This window comes from Mastomys coucha, unplaced genomic scaffold, assembly GCF_008632895.1.
Source record: "Mastomys coucha isolate ucsf_1 unplaced genomic scaffold, UCSF_Mcou_1 pScaffold15, whole genome shotgun sequence".
Lineage (NCBI taxonomy): Eukaryota > Metazoa > Chordata > Mammalia > Rodentia > Muridae > Mastomys > Mastomys coucha.
The window spans coordinates 52,887,115-52,893,133 of record NW_022196897.1 but is presented as its reverse complement, the minus strand read 5'-3'; the positions used below and the strand labels follow the sequence as shown (position 1 = coordinate 52,893,133).

At 45.1% G+C, this 6,019-nt stretch overlaps 1 protein-coding gene across 2 annotated transcripts in view; it reads left to right on the top strand.

Moving 5' to 3' along the window:
* Positions 1 to 1,091: 1,091 nt before the first annotated feature.
* The window catches only part of Galnt3 (polypeptide N-acetylgalactosaminyltransferase 3), a 37,470-nt gene continuing 32,542 nt past the window's right edge, over positions 1,092 to 6,019 (top strand). The window contains exon 1 of one of the 2 annotated variants that reach the window (XM_031370480.1): positions 1,092 to 1,218. The gene's annotated coding sequence lies outside the window, so the exon portion shown is untranslated. The other variant, XM_031370479.1, reaches the window with a different exon arrangement.

The window sequence follows — 6,019 nt, the reverse complement described above, 5'->3', positions numbered from 1 at the left end:
AGAGAGAGAGAGAGAGAGAGAGAGAAAGAGAGACAGACAGACAGACAGACAGACAGAGACAGAGACACAGAGACAGAGGAGTTACCTAGGTTATAAGTAGTACTATACTGCAACGAATGTTGCACATTAGCCAAGTAAAACTAACACCTGTTGATAATGTACTAAGATTTTAAAACTTGGTTCCAGGTCACATATAAAACTCATAAGCTAGGAAATAAACACTGTGAGTGTCAAAATGTAGGAGGAAGGCCTCTGTTACTCTTTATAGGAAAACCCATCACTGCACGATCAAACAGATCGCCCAAAGTCTTTAGCTGTTTTTCCACTTCCCTGCATACTTTTGCGAATAGTCAAATAAAAAGTTCATAGAAATGTGTAAAAGCAATTTGAAGTCCTGGTTTTGGGTGTCGACGTCTTGAGAACAGAAGGCATAGTGAAAAAGAAAGGGGGGGTGCACGCTCTAAGTGTCTTAAACACACTGGCAAAACCTAACATGTTTAAGAGTGTAGGTTCTCACCTTGCAGAACAGATGTGGGCTTTGAATCTACTCTTCAGTGAAAACAATTCCTTTCCAGGAAACCACAAACTCTTTCCAAACCCTGGAAGAGGGGGTTCTCCCGAGGGCGCTGCTATCCCTCTCCTGTGGATATTGGTTGGCCTTGCAATAGATTGCAACCCAGGAAGGGGTGACGGTGGACCAAAAATCCTCGAAGCCTGACCAAAATACCAGAAGCTCTACTTTGAAAAAGGGAGGCGCCTCCTTGGGACGCGAGGCTTCCCTACCCTAGGGCCGGCGGCCAGAAACGGAAACCACTAGCTGCGCTCAAGTGAGAGGAGTGATGAAATCAAGGCTTCGGGGGAAGGAAGCTCACCGACCTAACTGGTGACAAAGCTGCTGAGAGCTCCCGGGGAGGAAAGCGGCACGGTCTCACGGGTGGGGGGCGGGGGGAAGGGTCGTCCCTGAGGACGCCGCATCCCTGGGTTTGGACCACTTGGAGAGGAAGGGTAGCCGCGTGGGGTTGGGGGTAGGAGGGGGAAGTGCGGCTCAGATTTCGCAAGGTCCCCGCCTGTGGGGCTCTGGGTACCAGGTGGCCGCGGCGCGGGGCAGCGCAGGCTCGGGCACTGCGGCTGGCGCGGAGGCGCGGCGCGGCGCGCGGGCTGCGGAGGAGTTTGCTCGGCGCGCGCCCGGCCGACCCGCGGCTCACCTGGAGCGCTCAGGTAGGGACCGGGGCGGGGCGCGGGGCTGGCGCGCAGGCGCGGGATCCGGCCTCGCCCCTGCCGACGTCGCCAGCGGGAGCTCACCTGGGAGACTCGCAGAGGAAGAGGAGCCTCGGCGCGGCCTCGCTTGGCAACGCGGGAGGCCCGGCGGGAAGGCAGGAAGCGGCGGCGGAGGAGGAGTTGAGCCGAGCGGCCACCGGGAGACACGGCCACCCGAGTCGCCGCCGCCGCCGCCACCTGCACTTGGCTCTGGGCCCCCGCGGGCAGAGCCCCGGCTGGCCGCCGCTTCCCGCCGCCTGCCCTGCCCACCTGCCAGGTAAGCCGGCGTCCAGCCGACCGGGCTCCTGCGGTCCCAGCGAGGGGACAGCGTGCGGGACGGCCCCGGAACTGCCCGCGGCCGGTTGGACGCGGTCTCGAGAGCGGGTTTCAGTTGCTCCCCCTCGGGAGAGGCCGGCGGGGTTAGCGATCACTCCCGTCGCCGGTGCCCCTCGGCAGCCCCAGAGCCTCATCCGGGGCAGAAAGTCTCCCTGGTCCCCCTTGATAGTCCTCGGGAGGGCGGGTCTCCGGCGGAGACGCTGCGCCCCAAGGCTCGCCAACTTGGGCTAGCAGGTCGCCTGCCCACTCCCGGGTACCGAGTGGGCCAAACCCACGACGGGGAGGGCTGTGACTGTGTCGGGCAACTTTCCCCGCCAAGCCCAGGCAGTCTTAGATTGGAAAACGGCGGCAGCCAGAGCCATCGCGAAGCTTGCCGACTGGTTTGGAAGGCGCTCGCTCGGTGGTCGGGACATGGGCATCCCGCGCACTGCACTTTTCCGGGTGCCCTCCCCGAGCCAGAGCTGCGCCCACTTTCCGGTTGAAGGTGGCAGAGTCCAGGTCTTTGTGGCAGGAGGAAATGGAACTGTGGTTCACCAGCTGCACACCCTCCTCTTAGAGGACCTGTTGACTTAAGAACCAATGTATCTCGGATCTGGTGTGCCTGTGGCATATGACTCAAAGGTTCAAAAAAAAAAAACTTTGTTTCAGCATCCTGCCACGTCTGAACCTGGGAGTGCCAAGCCCAAATTCCTGTCTACCTAATTAGGATTTTTGAAAGCCTAAGAATTAAGGTTGAAACTACATGTACCATAGACTTAATTCCTTCCTTCTGTTTTGGGAACTCCATCAAGTTACCACCATCACCCCTTCTGATTTTTTTTTTAAGAAGTTGTTACTAAGTTATGACTTGATATTGAAGTTATACTACATAAGGAACATCCAAACTCAAATACTTTTGTAAAAATTCGAAACTTACATTTGAATTTGAGAATTTCTGGTTGTGAGAAATTCTACTTTTATCATCTAACTATGAGTTTGTTATTTAGTTCAAAACCACACCCTATAATTATTTCTTTTTAACCTCTAACATTAACTGAAACCTAACGTATATGCTAGTTGAAACATTCTGGGCAGTATATTCCTACTAAGCATTTTTTATACACTGTTTTAACCAACTTTTTTCATAGAAAATTTTAATAGTAAATTCTACTCCCTAGGTGTGTTTAGTTATACCTTTACTAAGTTTTTAAAATATATATTTAGATTGTAACACCTTCTATATATTAGATTGTAAAATGCTTTAGCCAGTACATGGTTTTTTGTTTTGTTTTGTATTTTTGGGGTGTTTTGTTTGTTTGTTTCTGGCTTTTTGAGAAGGGTTTTTCTCTGTAGGCCCAGGCTGTACTGGAACTCACTCCGTAGACGGGCCAGCCTCCAACTCAGAAATCTGCCTGCCTCTGCCTCCCAAGTGCTGGGATTAAAGGCATGCGCCACCACTGCCCAGCCAGAATATGTTTTATAAAGAAGTGTAATTAAAACTTTTAAAAAAGAAGACCCCCCCCCATACACACACGCACCATAACAACACATAATTGTTAATTCAACCTAGGGTTTTCAAGAGCCTCACCTACCTTCTTAAGTCATGTCTCCATACTGAGAAACTGATGTGCTAAGTGCTATTTGAACACCAAGTAGATATTAGCCCCTAAATTTTGACTATTTGTTTTCACTACTACTGGGCAGGTATTATCAGACTGTTAGTTCCTGTTAGTTGTAATAACAAAGGGACATAGGTTTCTATCTGTAAAGGACTGGGGCCAGGGGGATGTTTTTCTACATCCCTAATGAACCTTAAGAACATTAGAGTATCTTCTAGTGCTAACATTCTTGGACTCCCCTTCCTGCCTGGGCCAGCCAGTCATTCCATCTCAATTGAATAGCTGAAGCCCAGAGGGTTTCTAACTTGTAGTGCACCCTGCAGGTGCTAGAGATAGCATTTCTCTGGTGGCTTGACTGAGGGCTCCCAGATCATGATATCTCACCACTCTCCTTCCCACTTATCACAAGATGCTTATCTTTTTTTCTTTCAGGTAGTTTGTAAGGGCTTTGTAATTATAGGATAGTCAATTGTCCTGGGCCCAGCTCAGCTTTCCTCCCATTTCCACCTTGATGTGTGGAGACTCAGCCATTCTGCTTTCCCCTGGCTGAGAATTCACATGTATATTGGCAGGGCCGTATGGACTGAGATTTTTAATCCCTTTTTGGTATTTCTGAGACACAGTTATTTTTTGAGCCAGTTTGGATGACATTAGTCAGTTCTGATCTTTTATTATATTGGCTTAGGCCGTATTTTATAAGGCATCGACCCAATGTCTTCCATCCACTTGAAATAATCTAGGCATTTGGTTTCAAGCACACTTCCTTAAGACCAGTGCTGTAAAAACATTTTTTTAAACCCACAATCCTCTAATTTGAAAGATTCTGTTTCAGCCTAATACATGCTGGTGAGCATATATGTGCATAAATGGAATGAGTTTCACAAAACAATATTGTTCGTGACTGTGTGTGTGTGTTACTTTTCAGAAAGCAGTATCCTTAGAATATGGATGCTCTTTTTTTTTTTTTTTTTAATTTGCCTTCATATACAGATTGATTTTGTGTCCGCTAATGGCTGGTACCTGTGATGCTAAAATGGTACCCTCTTGTGAATACACATGGCTTTAAGGCTGATTGTTCTAAAAGCTTACTGACACACACACAAATAAAAATTTTATAAAATCATATTGCACTCCTAGTTAAGCATTTGATGGAGGCTCTAGGATATTGACACCAGATTAATACATCACGGGTACACAAAATCTCATTCTGTATTAGTATACTTTAAATGGGTTCTTGCGCTGTAGTATATTTATGGACAGGGAAAAAACAGAAATTTTTTGTAAGGACATTTTGATGGTAACAATTATCAAGTTAAAGTTTGAGACAGAAAAGTAATTCTGTCACATACACAGTGCTAATTTTATTTGAAGTTTATGGCTGAGTTATAGTTCTGTTGGAAATTATGAAAAAAAAATTATTAGGGAATACATAGCCCGATTTCATATGAATGTATGTATGTGTGTGTATGTGTGTATATTTATATAAGTATATTCTGCAAGTGTATGTGTATTCTGTTAATATTTTAACTTTTATTATGAAACAGATGTAAGAGATGAATTACAGGAATCATTTCCTCTCCTCTATAAAATACTAGATTCAGAAGATTAAAGTGCTGATTTATGGCTTGACAGATAAGAGCATAGGTTGCTCTTCTAGAAAACCTTCAGTTCCTAGTGCCCGTATGGTTGCTCACAATAAGCTTACACCAATTACAGGGGATTTGACCTTCTCTTCTAGCCTCTTTGGGCTTACACACATGGGGTGCACACATACATGCAGGCAAGACATCTGTATACATAAACGTATACAGATATATTGAAATAAAGCAATAAACTAGATCAAGACCAAGGGTATTGGTGTGTACCTTTAACCCAAGCACATGTGAGGCAGAGACAGATATGTCTGAGGCAATCTAGTCTACATAGTGAGTTCCAGGCTGGCCGAAGCTACATAGCTGAGAGCTCATATTTAATGTCCACCCTACCCCACCCCTAAATTAGATTCCCTGTGTGATTTGTAGGGTATAGTCTCAGAAAGTCTGAGTGGGGATAATTAATATTTTCAAAGACACTTTTAACTTGAACCCACTTTTACATTCTTGGTGGAAGGAACTTTTCTCCTTCAGAAAATATTACTGTATTTTATAATTTGGAAATGAATAATGCAAAAATCATCTAGATATATTCAGTTCTCTGGTCCATAAAGTATAGTAATACATTTGGAATAAACAGATCATTTCTTAGTCTAAAACCTGATCAAGAAGAAATAGAATTCTTTGTTACCTCTCCAGTTGTGCATCTGGTTAATACAGGATAATTGATATTATATAATCTGAGTAATTTAAACATAATGTTTTCTCAGTGACAGCATTGAGGTGAAACCAGTTCCAGCAACGGCAGGAGACCAAAGTACATTAATTTATGGTAAAACAGAGGCAAATGGGACATAGAATTCTGGGTCACTAGTGGCTATTGACAATTAGACAAAACTTTCCTTCATCACTCTCTGAATCGGGATCATAATTCTGTAATCTTTTTCTCTCTACTTGCTTGAATTTCAAACTATGAAAACTAATTTGCTTATCTATATGATTGCATGCTGGGTGTCTAACTTATCAAAACTGGAGATTATACCTGTATAAACCAGGACCTTCATCATAGCACAATCAAAAACGAAAAAGTTTCACTTCCTGTAGTCTATTTATAGGTGTTAGAAATTTTACCATGTCTTACCCACAAAAATTGTATGTGACTCATTTGTTAGTTCATTTGGAGTCAACCTGAACTGTCAGGAAACTGCCATCTATATACCACTGGAAAAAAATGTA